Source organism: Wolffia australiana, chromosome 6 (assembly GCF_029677425.1).
Source record: "Wolffia australiana isolate 7733 chromosome 6, ASM2967742v1".
In the NCBI taxonomy this organism is placed as follows: Eukaryota; Viridiplantae; Streptophyta; class Magnoliopsida; order Alismatales; family Araceae; genus Wolffia; species Wolffia australiana.
In genome coordinates this window covers 1744896-1763687 of record NC_135840.1, presented here as the reverse complement: position 1 = coordinate 1763687, position 18792 = coordinate 1744896, and the positions used below count along the sequence as shown (strand labels likewise).

General features: G+C 35.4%; 1 non-coding gene across 1 annotated transcript; it reads left to right on the top strand.

The window, feature by feature from the left end:
- Positions 1–9335: 9335 nt before the first annotated feature.
- LOC144705025 (small nucleolar RNA R71) lies at positions 9336–9441 on the top strand. Its single transcript, XR_013581939.1, has one exon. It is a non-coding gene; the product is annotated as a small nucleolar RNA R71 (small nucleolar RNA).
- Positions 9442–18792: the final 9351 nt, after the last annotated feature.

The window sequence follows — 18792 nt, the reverse complement described above, 5'->3', positions numbered from 1 at the left end:
CTTCAATGAAGATAATATGTACTACAGCCCATCAAGCAACAACAATGAAGCAGAGTTTGGGCATATTCCAGATTCTCTTACAACAAAGGGTAATGACAAACAAGATGACTACAACATGGGATCTACATCAGGTTAGGAGAGCCAATGGCAGAATAAAACTCAAGCATTAGGGCAAGGATATGGTCAAATTATTTCTGAAGACGATAATGTAGAGAGTTCTCCAACACATATTTCACTGCCTGGAGGAGGAGCAGAAAGTCCCAGTGTTGATGAGGAGATGTCAGTCGAAGAAGAGTTACAGAATGAAGATCTGGGCTGGTCAATTGCCCTAAGAAAAGGGAAGCGGACATGCACTCAACATGGCAGGTATCCCCTATCACATGTTGTTAGCTATGAAAGAGTCACTCCAAGCTATCGTGCATTCCTTACCAATGTTGACAAAGAAGATATACCAATTAATGTTGAAGAGGCAATGAAGTTACCAAGATGGAGAGAAGCAATGGAAGTAGAAATGAAAGCATTACGAAAGAATAACACATGGGAGGTGGTGCCTGTGCCAAACAACCGGAAGATAGTAGGCTGTAGATGGCTATATACAAGCAAATATAATAAAAATATTTGCTATACTCAATCATATGGAATTGACTACAAAGAGACATTGGCTACTATAGCGAAGTTAAACACTGAGAATTCTCATAGTAGTGGCTGCAAAGTTGGGATGGCAGATGCACCAATATGACATTAGAAATGCGCTTCTACATGGTGATCTCGAAAAAGTATATATGGACTTACCCCATGATATAATGGTGAACAAGGGGAAAGGAAGGTGTGTTGATTGAAGAAAGCTCTATATGGGTTAAAACAATCACCCAACGGCTGGTTTGGAAGGTTCTCTACGTCTATGAAAGAAATGGGTTATAGGCAAAGTAACTGGGATCATACTCTATTTTTCAAGCATTCCACCTCGGGAGGAATTGTGGTCCTCTTGGTGTATGTTGATGATATCATAATTTCAGGTGATAATTATGAAGAGATCCATCACCTAAACAACCAACTGAGCAAGCTCTTTGATATTAAATCTCTTGGTCAACTACGGTATTTTATGGGAATTGAAATTGCTTACTCTGATGAAGGGATTTTTATTTCACAGAGGAAATATACAGTAGATTTTTTGCATGAGACAGTGATGGTTGAGTGAAAACCTTCAAGTACTCCAATTGATCCAAACAGTAAGCTTGGTACTTGTGAGGATGCTGCTCCGATCAACAAAGATCAGTACCAACGTTTAGTTGGTAAGCTGATATATCTGAATCATACAAGACCATACACAGCATTTGCGGTGGGGGTTCTGAGCCAATTCATGCATAGCCCAAGGGAACCTCATCTGAATGCGCCACATAGAATCCTGTCATATTTAAAAGGTACAGCTGGACAAGGCCTACTGTTTAAAAGAGGGGGAGATATGTCTCTAGCAATGTACACCGATGCAGACTATGGAGGATCAATCCTAGATAGAAGATTGACATCATGATATTGTTCCTTTATGGGAGGAAGCCTTACTACATGGAGAAGTAAAAGGCAAGATGTTGTGTCAAGATCGAGCTCTGAGGGCATTAGTCAAAGGAATATGCGAAGCACTTTGAATAAGAGGAGTCCTTGAAGACAAGAGAGCTTACCAAGAGTGACCAATTGTACTTCACTACGACAACAAGCCAGCTATCGATATTGCACATAATCCTGTTCAACATGATCGTACAAAGCATGGCGAGATTGACAGACATTTCATCCGGGAGAAAATTGACGAAGGCATAATCAAGATAAAGTATGTCCAGTCAGCAGATCAGGCAGCATACATTCTTACCGAAGGCTTACATGGAAGCATATTTCAAAGGCTGACTAGCAAGCTCGGCATGAAGAATATATATCTCCCAGCTTGAGGCGGGTGTCAGCAGACAGCCACCACTCTCCTCGTTTAATTTTTTTCCTTTTTTTAATTTATTTTATTAAACCCTACAATTCTCGTTATTGTAGAAATGCCCTTATGATGGCAGATCTATCGTTTTGGGTATGCGAGACCCAATAACTGTAAACCCAGTTTAAATACTGGGATATCCTTTTGAATCATTAAGGGGGTTTTTTGTATGTTTGAGTTGAATTTGTCTCTCTCTCCCTCTCTCCCTCTAGCGGCTAGGGTTTGAACAAGTGGAGAAGCTCCACGACTGCGAGATCAGCTATAAGCTGACATATAATAATATAAAATATTGGAGAAAAAATTGATCATTTTCCTATATATGGAGCTCCTTAAGTGTACCTTCTCATAGAAATTGAACCTCTTATATTTTAATTGATTGTTATTGAGGTGATCATAACAAAAGTTTGGTAAATAAATTATTGAGGAATTAAAGATGAAGACTACCTGTTGTTAGAATGTCCTAAATAATAGGTTGGTCGGCGTAGGGACAAAAATATTATAAGTCGTTAGTTAGATTATTATTGACCAACCCAAAATGAGTCATGGAAAATACACATCTTAAGGACATTTTGGTATCATATTTCTGATATCATGTACATTTTTATGTGAATCTGATGTCATGCATTAAATGGGCCATTTTGTTAAAATAATACTTTTTAAATGTAATTTTTCACATAATTTACATGCCCATTAAAGCTCATTGAAAATATGGTTAAAACATTATTAATTTTAATGAAATTTAATTATTTTCTCTCATTTTTTATTTTATATTTTTCAGGAATGAAGTCGAATTCGAAGAAAGAAATGAAAAGAGAGAGATACAAGAAGAACAAAACATAAAAGATTGGTTTATAAGTGAGACACCTATGGTTGAGCCATGCACAATAGTGCTTAATCCAAACACAGATTGGTGAGCGTAGGGTGTTCAAGCTCAGCCACAACTGGCAAGAATTGATGCCCAAGCAATAGTGCTCAACAGTACACACACATAGGTTTTGACATTTTGGACCGGGGACCGGTTGGACCGGACCAAACTGGGACCGAACAAGACGACCGGAACTGGACCAAACTTCAGCAGACTGGACCCTGTCCCACGTACTACCCATCCCCCTCCCCGTCGCCCTTCCAATCACCCGCCCCAATGGCTCATCGCCGCTGCTCCACGCGCACAACGCCTCCGCGACCCCCGTGCTCCTCCGCCACCCCTCGTAACGGATCGGACCACGACTGAACAAGACCGGACCGGAACCAGACCGAACTTCAGGTAAGGTTTAGGTCCATGCCAGAAAACCGGACCGGACGGGGACCGTCAAATCCTACACACACATAAGGCCTAGCCTAAAGAAAGCCCACAAAGGGATCCCATAGTACCCGACAGGTCTGGTACAGAGATAGCGCGTGCACGTGAGTGGGAGAAATGACATTTAATTCATGTATTAGTATCAGATATAATTTATATACCATTTTTGTTTCTTGATTTCCTCAATATAGGACATCTATCTCAACTGTTTTATTTCAGTCATGCGGGTCAGGCTGGTATGCAACGAAATGGATCGCGGCCTATTGAACCACAATCTTAAGAAAAATAAAAAGAAACTATGACCGGGCTTCTAGTTCACCTAATCCAAAGGTTGCATCATTATGGGCTTCTTTAAGTATTTTGATAAAATTTGGGTTGTCCAACTTTATTAAGGAAAATATAAAAATGATATTTTATTATTATTATTATTAATTCCTTCTTTATTTATTTTCTTTTCCATGCTTCCAATTAGCCACAACTGATGACAAGCATGGAGGGACCTTTGACAAAGGAATCAGGTGAGTGGATGCTGATGGGGCAGACTAACGATGATTGCTTATGTGGCAGGGGTACACTAAAGATTAAATGAGTCCATGGCTGCAATTTAAATCAGAGATCTGAATACTTTTAAACGGTGATTGATAAGTCCAAATTTAGGGGTATTACGTCATTGTTTTAGTTCAGACTTAACCAACAATATTTTTGAAATTTTCCACTTAAATACTCTAAACTTAGTATAGGGAAAGTAAAGGGTCGATCCATAGAGGTAGAAATTTAACTTCAGAATTTTCTTAAGCTTGAAATGAAGAAAATGAGTTCAAAAATGAGAGATATAATAACTGATATTTTTATGGATTTTTAAGTGGAAATTTTCTGAAAATATTTTACACTAATTTTCCTTATTTTAATTCACACCACAAATCAAAAATAAATATATTTGGAATTTTTTTGAATTTAATTTAAAAAACCACTAGCATATTAAAAATGAAAGTTAGAGTTTTTTGAAAGAATTTTTTAGATGTTAAAATCATTAGAAATTGATTATATTAATTTTAGGGATTTTTCCTGGTTTGCTTCAGCATTTTGAAATGCAGATAATAATTTTTCCTACTTTTTCTGTTTTTATGATTTTTTAATAATTGTTAATGCAAAAATGAAGAAATTACCTGCTCCGATGATCGCCGATGGCAGTGGCGGCGGTGGCGACGGCGAGGGGGTGGTGGCAGTTTGGGTTTTCAGGTCAGTGGGCCGCGTCTCGTTTGGGTCCTTGTGTCAGTGACCCAAATTGGGTCCACTTAATGGGCTTGTAGGTCAGCCCAATTGGGCTTGGCCCAATGGTGTCAAGACTTAGCCAGACTAAGTGCTACACATTGCGTTCTTTTGCCCGGGGGGGGGGGGGGGCGCGCATTGCCCGCAAATTAACTAGCAGTTGGAAGCACGCTCCTGCTCCCCATGCGTTGCACGGTAGCGCACGGCAGCGCACAACAGTGCACGCCGGCAGCGACATGAGCAAAAAATCTTGATTTTTTGCCCTAAATAATGAAATTCAAACAAGATTTTTTGGGAATTTGAAATGAAAATGATGGAAGATCTAGGGAGCGATGGGAATGGATTTAGTGAGATAAAGAAAGGAGTTTAGAGAGAGAAAATGGCTGAAATGAATAGATAGAGAGTGAAAATGAATAAATGGTGTAGAGAGTGTGAGATGGAATTCGAAGGTGTAAATGAAGGAGATTTATTATGAAATTTTGAGGGTATGAACTAGGGATATGGATGAAGGTCTATAGAAAGAAAGGGTTGATTCTAGAGAGAGAAATTAAGTAAAATGAGTGTTTTGATTGAGAAAGTGATGATTTTAATGGGAAAATGGATGGATAGTGATAGGGAACTGGAAATCTAAGTTCCTAAAACCTCAATGCAAGCTTAATGAGCCCCCAATGCTTCCTCTCAAGTCCAGATCCTTATATGTTTCCAGGATCAGGCATTTTTCAATGCAAACAAGAGTTGAGATTGAGCGAAAACTTCAATAAATTATATCAAGCAGGTTGAGCAACCTGGATTCTGAAATATGCCTTGTCCTGCTGGCCAGCCAGTGGCTGGAGCATGTCCAGAATGATGGGAAATGAGGGAAAAAGGAGTATTTATAAACATGAAGAATTAATAAAATACCCCTTTGGGTATTTCTTTTCTTGCCATTTTTGCCTCTTTTTCACCTTGGGTTGAGAGATTCCCCTTGTAATCTTCAAATTCTTTCTTCGGAAGGCTTTTGAGAACCCAATAGGCAGGTCAGGTAGTGGCCCATGTTCCTCAGATTTCTTTTTTGAAGGTCCAAAACTCCACTTGATCTATTCAAGCCCATCTTAATAATCACCAAGCTCACAAAAATCCTCCAATTCACTAAGAATTATATCTTCTAATTCCTGTATATTTATGCACATTTGGAACTAAAAAACACTCATCATTAGTCAAACTGCTTGACTTCAGAGAAGTCAAGGAAGTTAGTGAAAGATAACCATCGTGTGAAAAAATTGGAATTTCTACCTAATGCATAAATATTCGGTTAATTCAAATAAAAACATGATACATTCTAAATTAATAATACCGGAAACATCTCAAATATATGGAAATATGCATGTATTTATCATGTTATCAACACCCCCCTACTTGATTCATTGCTAGTGCCTTAGCAATGTGCATTAGATTCTCCTTTGAGAAGTCCATCCATCCATTGAAACACAAAGACTCAAGTATGAAGTGTTATGAGTATCAATCACATCTCTAAGTATAAATAGCCCATAAAATACTAAAGTACTAATGATCAAGTCCTTTGTGGTGATGGAAAGAGCTCGTGATCATGAGGAGGGAAGCTTACTTTTCTCTAGGTATGGTACTATCACCATGAAAAGCTCTCACCCTCTCAAGAAAGGTGGCCCTCATCAGTCAAGAGAAGTAGCCCTCATCTCACCCTCACAAGAGCTCTCTTCCACCTGAAATTTGAAATAAGTCATTATTCTCATTCGAGTTCTAGCACAGAATATCAAGAGTCATACCTAAAAAATAAAGGTGTGGTGAGGTTAAATTCAAATGTAGCTACCTATAGGCGGGGAAAACAAGAGAAAGGTGAGTGGCATCTAAGGAGTTTTGAGTTAAGGGAACATGATGGATGACAGATGGGTAGATGTTTCATAAACTAGCCCACTCCCAATGATAGGAAAATGAACAGAATACATAAGAGGAATGTAAACAAAAAAATGAGGATGTGGAGTTTCATAAAGAGTGTGGATGAGATAGACATGTATCCAGAAGCAAGGGTAATAACAGTGACAAAAAATCATGGGAAAAGAGAAATGAGAATGATGAAAGAAACAAAAAAACCCATAAAAGTTCTTTTTTGAATTTTTTTATTTTTTCTACTTTTTGATTTTTGATTTTTGATTTTTTGAATTTTATTATTTATTATTTTTATTTATTTGCTTATTTTTTGAGTTGGGGTGAACGACCAAGAACATTACATATAATATCATGTTCTACAAGAGAAGCAATGAAATGTTGGTCTAGCTAGATGCTCTTGATATGTACCATTTGAAACAATTATATAGGACATAGACCATTAAAATGCCCTTCCCTTACTAATTTGACTCTCCACACAAGAAAAGAAGTGAAACAACACAAGAAAACATGATGAATGTTTTTCAATTGAAAGGAAAGCAAGTCATCCCATGCTAGTGAGAATAAGATGAAATAGGATGAGAAGATGTAGAAGAAACAAAGAGGAAGATAACAATGAAAATAAATCATCAATAGACGATATCACAAAAGGGAAGAGGAGAAAAAATTGGGATTTGGGCATCTTCTAAGTAACATAGAAGATAGCTGAAAAGGATAAATCTAAGTTCACAAATACATAGGTGGGGAAAGATGGGTGGTGGTTGATGAAGTAAGGTAGTTAAGACTTGAAGAAATGACTATCTCTGCTTCCAGATGAAATTCTCCATGATGCATATCCTTGACCAAAGAGTGCGATCCAATTAATTCACTCATCACTCCTTTCCACAATGATAATACTTCAACCCTTTGATTTCCATGTCTGCTCCTCACCCTACTAGATATCCTAACCATTTAGGAACTGATCAAGAGTTTCTAGGTTCATGTGTTATATTTTCAAGAGATGCTTTTGATCCTCTATAAAGCCTATCTTCCCTACTCATACCTTTGGGATCATAGTTTGGACAAATTCTCAAGGTGGGGTTGATTCTATGGGATGCATGCTTTCAAGAGTTATAACATTCATGCATAAAGGCCTATTAGATTTTCAGTTTCACATCTAAATTAACCCCCAAACTGCTACATGAATTGCCCCAATGCAAATAATAGTAAAAAGTAGGGGCAAAGAAAATGCAAACTGAATTGGAGAAGGTGCTGCTCATCCCAATGGAGTTGGCTGCCATTGGACTAGTTGACTGTTCCTCAATTGTCATCCTGCTTAATGGAAAAATAAAAAAGGAAAACAACAAAAAAAGAAGATAAACAAATGACCCACCATGGCCTTAATTGTTCAAAACAAAATGAGCAAAGTTAGAGATGCATGGGTGGAAATTAAGCTAACGAGAGGAGAGTTATTAAAAGTTCAACACTAAGAGATGGAGCATATGCATTGCCCATGTCTAAAAATGACCAAATAAATACCATTCCCTCAATCTCACATTTAATGAATGGAGCACTTGGATCCCATTTCTTCCTAGGAATCTGATTTAATAAAATAGAACTAATACTTTCAGATTACTGAATCCTCTTTTGCTTTCTAGATGGAGCGCAAAGATTTTTCAAAATGAGTATAAAGGAATATTCTGAATTGCATCAACCAAAGGAATAGTGATAGTGACTTTAAAAAAATTAAGCAATAGAGTATTACTAGGGGGGCTTTGGAAGATTTTAAAGCTTGGGAAAATGGAATGGGAGGTTCATAATCTTTTGGATTAGGTTCTAGTGTTGTCATTTTCTCTCCTCTGGATCTTCTCTCACATCATTAACACATATATATTCTTCCTCAACGTTAGGTTCCTCATACGGTTTTCTCTCATGCAGATCAGCTGATTCCTTCCCATTCCTTAATCTAGAAATTCCACTTAGATGCACATGTTCATGATAGGATTGATGAGATTCAAAACTTTCACTAGATGGAGCATGTTCTGAGTCATCAAAATCATAATCAATGCAAGAAATATTTCTAACATTAATATTGGGTTGGGTTGGAAGTTGACATGAACTTTGGCTAGTGGTGCCAAAGTCATCAATTTTACCTTTATTCTTGTCACCTCTGAAGTTCCCTTGAGAATTTTGCCCTCCATGTCCAACATTCTCCCTCTCTAAATTATCCATTCTAGCCTCCATTCTTCTCTGATTCTCCAATAATTCTTCTTGCTTCAACACCATCTGCTTCAACATATCCGTCATGGAGTTAGAAGATGAATCTTGAGAATTTAAAACAAAATTGGGACGAGGTTTATAATAAAAATTCTGATAATTAGATTGTTCTGCTGACGATATGGACATGGCTGGAAGTTCTTCTTCCCCTCTCTGCTCCATCCTTGAGTTCCATAAGTGCCCCTCTGATTCCAAGCTCCTTGCATGAGATTATTTCTCTCATATTCGTTCACCTCTTCAAGAGTAGGACAAATGTCATTTGTGGAAGAAAGATGAGTAGGATTTTTAGGGATATTAGAAGGGGAAATAAAGGTTGGAGAGGATCTCATCTTCTTCATGTTCTGGGAAAGCTCCTCAACAGCCTTACCCACTTTGCATAAGTCCCTCTCTACCTTATCTTTCCACAAATTAGGTTCTACTGGACTAACATTAATCAGCCCTCCACGTTTTGGTCATGAAATACTCCCATTGTGAATAAACCCCTGATGATATGCACAACTATTCTGAAAATTTTTCAATAATACTAGTAGCATCATAAATTGTTTTATCTATAAAATTACTACCACTAGCACTATCCACTCTATCTCTCTCATGGTCATTCAATCCATCATAAATAATTGAACTATTTGCCAATCAGGAAGACCATGATGAGGGCATTTTCTAGTAAGATATTTCAATCTTTCCCAAGCTTCACTAAAAGAATCAGATCTCCGGGTATAATCTCTAATTGCTTTTGTATAAGTATTACTCCTTCCAACTTAATATAATTTTTGCAAAAAAATCTCTCCATCTCACTCCAGTTCTGAAAAATTTTACCCACAATTCTGAACCAATCTTTTGCCTTATACTTAGAAGTATGAGGGAACATTCTCCTTTTTAAAGCATCTAAAGTAACTCCTGCAATGTTATAAGAATCACATTTCTCCATGATAACACGCTAAATTCAGTATTGTATTCAAATAATTAGCATAATTTTATGCATTTAAAGAGTTTAAAATAGTGTTTTTATCATATATTTAAATGTTAATTAATATTTCCAAGTAATTTCTGAGTTTCCCCTAATTTCCTCTTAATTTATCAATTTTATGGAATCTATTTAAGCTTGGAATAATTTTATTTAAATGAAAATGACAGGTTTAAAAAATAATTTTAATGTTAATTAATGTGGGAATGAATTATTTAAAATTATATATTTTTCTAGAACTTTATCAAAGTTTTTGGGAACTTATTTGAGAAAGAAATGAATTTTTTAATATAAAAAGATATATTTATAAGAAAAATAAGAGTTTTAAAGCAATTTCTAAAGTCAGAGGGATTTTTCTGAAGTTTTAGTTGCAAATATGCCCTTAAAACAGCTATTGGTTGCCAATTGCAGGCATAAAGTTCTAATTAAAATATTTACTGGGTTTTAATCAAATTACTATGGATTTGTTTCTATGTTCTTTAGGAAATATGGAAGAGAGAGAAAGAGGAGGGGCTTATGCATAAATAGTTTTTAGGCGGCGTCCGTTTGCGCGCAAAAATTACCTAGGGATGTTTCCGCAAAATATTGGGAAATTAAGTTACCCGTGCCACGTGGCGAAAGCTCCGCTGTCGGAAAGGAATCTGATGGCCGATATGCGTTCAGCCAAAATTCTTCTTTTTTTGGCGGTAAGTGCACACATGGGTGCTGACGTGGAAACGTTTGATTGGATGGCCGTGACACAAACATAGAAGTAAGCACGTAGCGATATATATCTTGTGTTTTTTTAATTTTTTCTCTTATTTCCGCCAGGGTGTACGTGGCGCCCTGAGAAAGAACCGGTCAATTTAAGTCTAACAATTTGCCAACCAATGAGACATCGACACATGGTTTCGTTTTTCAAAATTTAAAATTAAATAAATAAAATTTTTTCTAACGGTTTAGATTGATCAATTTTCATTTATTAACGACTTTCGCTCCTGAACTTGGATTGAGGTCAAATTTTTATGGATGTGATCATCTTGACCTCCTCTTTCTATGTGCATGATTGGATTATTAAGATTACACCTTTATAGATGAAATTAATTACTTATTGGGGGTAAAATGGTATTTTTTACCATTTAACCTAAGTATAAAAAGCTGAAATTCAGGACGAGGAGGTCATTCTGGAGGGGTCTCTTTAACAGATGAAAGACAGAGTGGAGAACCAGCCTGGATCATCTGAATTTGATATTTTATGTCATCATATTTGAATTTTTGTGTAATTTGGATTATGTGTTAGTGAAACTTGTGATTTTTCCTATTGATCTTGGTCTGCTTTTGAAAATCACTTGGTTCGAGTGGCATGTACAAGCCCTTACTAGGATTGAGAGGAGAGATTATAAAATTCATCTAGCTATTCCACTTGCACATTAAGAAAAAAGTTATAAAGGTTAAATTTCTAGGATATATTAGATTGTGTTTATGATATAGTAGTTAGTGAATTTGGATACCCGATTTCCCTAAACAAATAAAACCAAATTTCCTTCTTAGTCCCTCTACTTGGCCCCTTTGATCCTTTTTATTGGATCAAAGAAGTCAATTTGAGATCCCTAATTCTTCTAGACTTCTGATCTCTTCTACCTTCCTTTCTAATTTCTTAACCTAATTAGGAAATTTGATCTTCATTAAAGATTAAATTAACTCTAATTAGGGTCAACTTAATCAAGTTAAGGGTTCCTTACTAGCTTCCCTTGGACGATACATATACTTATCATTATACATCTTAAGCTAAGGGTTTATAAATTTTATTGTATAAGTTAAAATCAAAAACAATAAGGGATAATTCACCCCTATTTTTGGCTTATCGCTCCACAAATTCATATAAGTAATCATAAGTATCTTTATTCAATTTTCCATAAAATGATGAAAAATTTTGATGAAGATGAGGGTCTATTTTAAAATTCACATTCACATCTATTGAATTTTAAAATCGCATAATTCACCCTTATTTTTGGCTTATCACTCCACAAATTCATATAAGTACTCACAAATATCTTTATTCAATTTTCCATAAAATGATAGAAATCTTTGATGAAGATGAAAGTCTATTTTAAAATTCACATTCACATCTATTGTCCCACGGACCCTTTGATGAATAGTACTTTCAGCTGGCTCATAAAACTTCCTCAACCTCATCATCATTAGGAATATTAGCCATATCCGTAATCTCTTCCACAAATGTCTCCCCAAATTCTGCACAAGATTCTTGCAAGTTCTTTGTCTTTCCCAATACGTTTAGAGCTATTAAACGTGGATTTTGAGATCTTCTACCTTGCATAAAAAAACTAATATGATGAAAATAAAAATAATTGCATCTGGAACACTGACTTTATACGTATTCTAAACATTCATATTCTGTGGATAGTTAAGATGGACATCAAATTCTCCAGAGAGAATAACACTAATTGATCCTACTTGTACAAGAAGTATAACTGATCCTGAGTCTATTAATGTGGAGACACTAAGGTCAAATAGTGGGTGCTCTTTGGAGAAAGAGTTCACTGAATTGATCCGTACGAATTCCTGAGTGGAATGATTCCTAAAAGTCAATCAGGTTGATTCATATCATGATTGTATAAGTGATCCACTGACCTGAGACACAAAGGATATCTAGTGAATGGGTGACTACATTTTTTACTACGACTTATGAGCCTCTAAACGTGGGATTCAAACAAGTCATAGCTCGGATGTAGTAAGAAACTCATGGAGTGATTGAGTGGTCGAGACGGGATCATTATAGAGGAGATTGACTCAATGAAGATGATGCAACAAATCCGTGGCCAGGGCAGTGAGGATATTAGAGAAGGCATTCTCTAATGATCCCCGTTACACATCGTTACTAATCAAATGCTGAACTAGGGTTTTATGATCAACCATACCTTAAGTCGTTCGAGAGTCTTGTGGATGATGGATTATACACATACAATAACCGATGATGGATTATACATACAAGGTAAGCGATGATGGGAGAGTTCAAACACTAATCAGTATCTTCTAGAGCACGAGGGTGTAGCTTGGCACCCCACGGGTTAAATCGATCCTTATTTAGTTAATCTATACATTGATATATTTAATTGATAAGGTTGACCAATAATTGTTATTGGGTCACTATAAGTTATTAACTAGAATAATACATGGGCATAGAGGTTCACACAGATAAGATCATAAGAGCATTGGTAAATATATTTTTCTTTATGGTTTTTTGAGAAAGACTTAAGTAAAATATGAATATGGTAGGGGAACTTATTTCAAATAGCCAGGCCACCAGATTTGAGAGCCCCCCTTTCTCCACTCTGTTATCTTCTCCACTCAACCAAGGAGAGTGTCTTCATGGTGAGAAGATATTCAAGATTTTCATCGAGAGTGAAAGAAGAAGAGGTGGAGATCCAAGTGTCAAGTGATAGCGTGGATACTTCTAGAGGCTGAACATGTGAACGACTTCAAAACAATATCAATGAGAGCAGGTCAAGGGTGGAATAGGTTCCCCAAAAGATACATTTGATGTATTGTTTTATAGATCAAGTAAGAATTGATTTCACACTTCTTCATCATGGAACCATGGTTGAACCAAGACATAGAACCCAACACAATGGCCCCTAATTCAAGCATCTTTTGATCCATATGCAAGGTGGTCTCAGGAGACTCATCTCGACTTGTCTAACCAAATTTGAGATTGTGACAACACCTATCAGACTCACCTGGCGCAAGAAGGTGCCAGATGAGATCCAAACTGCCAGGAAATGTGCATCATGGAAAAAGAAGAAGAGAGAAGTTGCACACAGACAATAAGGGCTGGTGATCAATGCCCCCATTCTCAACTTGCTAGAATCATCAAGTATCTATTGTGTTTCTAAAATTTTGCAATGCATAGATTTATATCCCATGCAGGTTGAAGCAGAATTTCTTCATATTTTAATAGCTCTAGGTCTTTGAGCCATTCTATCGAACACTTATTGGAAATAGACAAATAATCCAATTTTACCCTAAAAATAGTATTTAGAAGAAACTTATTTAGTATATGTACTTATATAAACCTTGTTACTATCAGTATAAGTGACCTATTAATCATATAATATAATAAATATTCACATCCAAATTACATTTAATTATTCCTCATAATGTGAAGATCACTAGTCTTAAGCATGTGTTCTAAATAATCCTATTTGAAGGATGCTTGAGAAGGGCATCTAATTATCCTGATAGAATAACACTATCTAGCCTCTCTCATATGATGAGTATTGCCGATCCTGTAGCTATTAATGTGGAGACACTAAGGATAGATAGTGGGTGCTCTTTAGTGGAAAGATTTCACTGAATTGATCCGTACGAATCCCTGAATGATATTATACCAAATATCAATCATGTTGATTCACGTCACGGTTGTGTAAGTGGTCCTTAGACCTGAGACACCAAAGACGTCTTATGGAACGATCATTGTGTTTTGACTATGAGACATGACAACTCAAGGAAGATGATGCAATGAAGTCCTTGCCCAAGGTAATGAAATATGAGAGAAGAGTTCTACGATGATTTTTGAACGCATCAGTACTAACTTAGATGATTGATTAGGGTTTGATAGTTGACCATATCCTAAGTTATCCTTGGAGCCTTCAAGTGGATGAGGGAATCTACATGGTAACCGATGAGGAACGTATTCCATGAGAGAGTCGTTACTCACTCCTTTGTATCTTCTAGAGCAGGAGGTGTAGCTTGGCACCCCACGTATGGGAAACTCAACCTATCGATTAGGTTTAATTGATCTGACATTAATTAATATATATGATGATATAGTTTATTAATTTGGAAGGCCAATAAAATTTAATGGGTCACTGGAGTTGTTAACTTGACTGGTACTTGGCTTAGAGGGTCACACACAAATGGTCTTTAGACATCAGAAGATATACTTAAGTTTGGAGGATTTTTATAAAAAATATCCACTTAGTATAAATAGGGGAAGGTCTTGAACAAAATTCACCTGGGCCAGAATTTTGAGAAGCCTTCCCCTTCTTCTCCCTTCTCCCCACACCTCCTCTCCATTCCAAATGTGACCTGGACCACATAAGGATGACGATGGAGGGTTAACGGAGTTTACATGGTGAAGTAGGATATTCAATGCGCTGAGGGTTGCATGGATATGTCTAGAAGCTACACACTTGAGCAGCTCGACTCTTCTCACTCCGGGATCCAACAAATCACAGATGTGATCATGCAAAGGTGCTTCGTTTCATGTTTTGTTGATGTCGTTACAACTCCATTTATGAGTCTTCTATTGCATGGAATCACCATATTCATCCATATCAAGGCCTCTACAACCCAACAATATATATACACTTAGTTGTCTACCTCATTAATATGCATATAATAAAATAATATCACTCCCTTATCCATCTGAATGCTTATTTCCATTTCTATTTTCTTCTTTATCTTATATCTCACTAAAATAAAATTCATTATTCACTACCTACCTAAATATTAGAATCTATCATTATTATATCTGTCTTTTATCTTACATATAACATAAATGTTAGTTAAATTAAATAAAAACACAATAAAAAATTTTCGAATAAGAATAGTATCAATATTAATATCTCTATCTTATTAGTCTTACCAGATACTTGAAATCTAAAAATAATTATTCAGCACCTATTTTATTATTTTCCTTTCTAATAAAACAATGAATCCATTTTATTAGTCTACTTACTTACTAAATCAAATATCCATAAAATATTACCCTTAATAATAATATAAATAATATCTGATACAACAACTTTGTTTGTCTAGTTCTCCCTGACAACATCACTATTACTTATTATTATGTATTATCATAAATTCTCTCTTCCTTTAATTACTTCTTCACAAGAATTTGTTCTAAATATGACCAACTGCATCAATAGATCATTATGATTGATACTGGTTAGCAATAAAAAGGTCATTCGATGAAAAATATAGCTTTATCACTTTGAATATATCTAGACTTGCCAAAAGTTTTTCTTAGCACCAACAATAAAGATCGTCACCACTTGGCTACACCGGTAATTTACACAATAGCCCTCTCTTTCTCTCTCTCTCTCTCTCCTCACTCTGTCTCCCCTTCACATTGTATGTATTTCTCAGCACCAACAATTAATAAAAATGATTTACATAAATGTAAGGAGTATTGACTGTGTAGTCTATATTGTGTAGTCTCTTTATGACATAAATTGAGTTGTCCAAGTTAGTCTGATCTTATCAATGGATTTGATCGATCAAATAGATGAATCACCGTTGAACAATACCATTTGATCAATTGATGGATGGCCATTGATCAAAGCTTTTAATTCAGTTTGATCTCAATCTGATTGATCTAACGAATAAAACTGGACAATCTATTCATCTATGGGAATTTGATGGATGAGATTAACTGATCTTATCTCTATCCAGCTTATCTGAAGAAATAAAATATTATATAAAATTATAAGACACACTTGAAAATTATTTTATGCTAAAGATTAGAGTGTTACACCTAAGACATTTAAATATTTTTAAATGATTCATTAAAATTAAATGAAACGAATGTATTGATAACAAGATAAATGCATAGTTATTTTCATACATTTTAGATGATTTTGGTTTTATTAATCTTGAATTTATCATGTTATTATTTTGATTAACTGAATATTTATGCATCAGCTATAAATTCCAGTTTATGCACATTATGGCCATTTTTAACTAACCTCCTTGGCTTCTTTGAAGTCAAGAAGTTTCATTACCAATGAGTAATTTATAGTTACACTTGTGCTGAAATTTAAATGAATCGAAAGATGCAACTCTTAATGAGTTATAGAATTTTTGGAAGTTCATTGATTCTACAAATGGGCTTGAAGTGGTCAAATGGTGTTGTGGACGTTCAAAAGATCAACCAGAGGAAGATGGGCTATGACCTCACCTGACTATTTTGGCTCCCAAATACTTTACAAAAAGAAAGAAGCTGAAAATTACAAGGAAAATCTCTCAACCAATGGGATAAAAGGAGATAAAATGGCTATGAAAGAGATTAGAAATGACCAAGGGGGTATTTTAGTAATTCTCCCTATGTATAAATAGTCTCTTCTTCCCTCATTTTCCCTCATTCTCAAAGTGCTCTATCCAGCATCTAGCCAGAAGGAGAAGGCATATTTCTGAATCCATGTTGCTCAACCTGCTCGATGTAAGTTTCTTGATGTTTTCATTCAATCTCATCTCTTGTTTGCATTGAAAAATGCCTGATCCTGGTGAAATATAAGGATCCAGACTTGAGAGTAAGCGTTGAGGGCTCAATAGGTTTAGATTATGGGCATATGAACTTAGATTTCCATTTTCCCATCATTATCTATCCATTCCCCCTTTGATTCAATAACTTTCTCACTCTAAACACTCATCTCACCTGATTTCTCTCTCTAGAGTCGACTATTTCTCTCTCTACACCTTCATCCTTACCTCTAATTCATTCCCCCAAAATTTTATAAAAAAACCCAACCAGTTTTCCCTTCAAATTCCACTCCAAACTTCCCCTACATCATTTCTGCACTTTCTATCTCTAAAATCTATCTTTATCTCTCTCTAGACCCTTCATCATCACTCCCCTTCATCCCTCTAGAAAATCACATTAAAAAAGTCATTTGTTACAATTTAAATTCAGATTTCTCATACGCCGCCGCTGCTATGAGGTGGTGTACTCTGCACGGCAACACGTGGGCGGCAGGAGCGCCTTTTGGCAGCCAGTCGTGCACATGCACAACAGTGCACTTGCTGGACAGAAGGGCGCTCCCCTTCAAGACTTGGAACAAATTTTGCCTCAGTTCGGGTGCCACCCGAACCGGTTCGAACCGGCATAGGTAATTTAAATTTTTTTGTTTTAAAAATATAATCAATTTCTAGTGATTTTAACATTTTAAAAATTCTAAAAATCTCTGATTATCATATTTCTAGTGGTTTTTGGTGTGAATTTAATTCCAGAAAAATATAAAAAAAATTAATTTCTATTTCTAGTGTTAATTGAAATTACGAAAATTGGTATAAATTTTTTTGGTGTTTTTCTTTGTAAGTCTGCTTGAATTTAAATCATATAAAATTATATAAATGAACCAAAAATTGGAAAAATTTCTGAAATTAAATTTGTGTCTCTCTGTGGATTGACCCCTTACTTGCCCTTTATTAACTATATAGTATTTAAGTGGAAATTTTCCAAAACTTTGCTGGTTAAGTCTGGATTGAAACAATGACATTAAACCCCTAAATTTTGACTTATCATGTATTATAATCAAATTATAGGTTGGATTTTACTAGAACAGGTACATAAACTGTCACTCTCAAGCATCCAAAATAAAAAATCTAAATGGAGCCCATTTTTCAAAACCATCCATAATTGTCGTATTTATATCTCTCTCTAGAATATGAGTTCAGCCATCCATCCAAATATGAAAGTTCAAGGTGGAACCAAATAATATCATGTCTCCAATAGCTTATTATAATAAAGGAGGTTTGTATAAACCAAGTTGATGCAGCATATAGACTCAATCAACATGATTGATAAATCTTCCAAACCCTATACCTTAACATATATAAAACCCCCTTAAGTGGCATCTTGAAAGATTATATTTTTGTTCTTCAAATATTCTGAAGCAAATACCTAAATTTTTTTGTTGTTGGCTGTGCAAATTGTCTGAAAAAATGACTTGAAATATTAGGTTCCTGGTTCTGTAAGTTCCTAAATTTTATTTACAAACTTTCTTATTTTGGAAAATAAAAAGTAAGGTGAGTATAATACAATCATAACTGCTTCAATTTTTCACATTATTTCTTCTTTTTTATGTGTTGAAAATTGTTTTCTTATTATTACTGCGTTTATAGTAAAATAATTTAGATATATCACTCCTGAATTTTAGTAGAATACTGAATATGATAATTTTTACTGTTGAATTCACTAAAAAATTCAGTAATGTCTTGAGATTTATTATAAATTGGCCTAAAAAACTTTTTCCACATTTAACACTAGAGATCATTTATGAAATTTTACCTGGAGAGTTACAATAAGTTGTCTTAAAAAAACTTTACCTGCATCTAACATTAGAAATT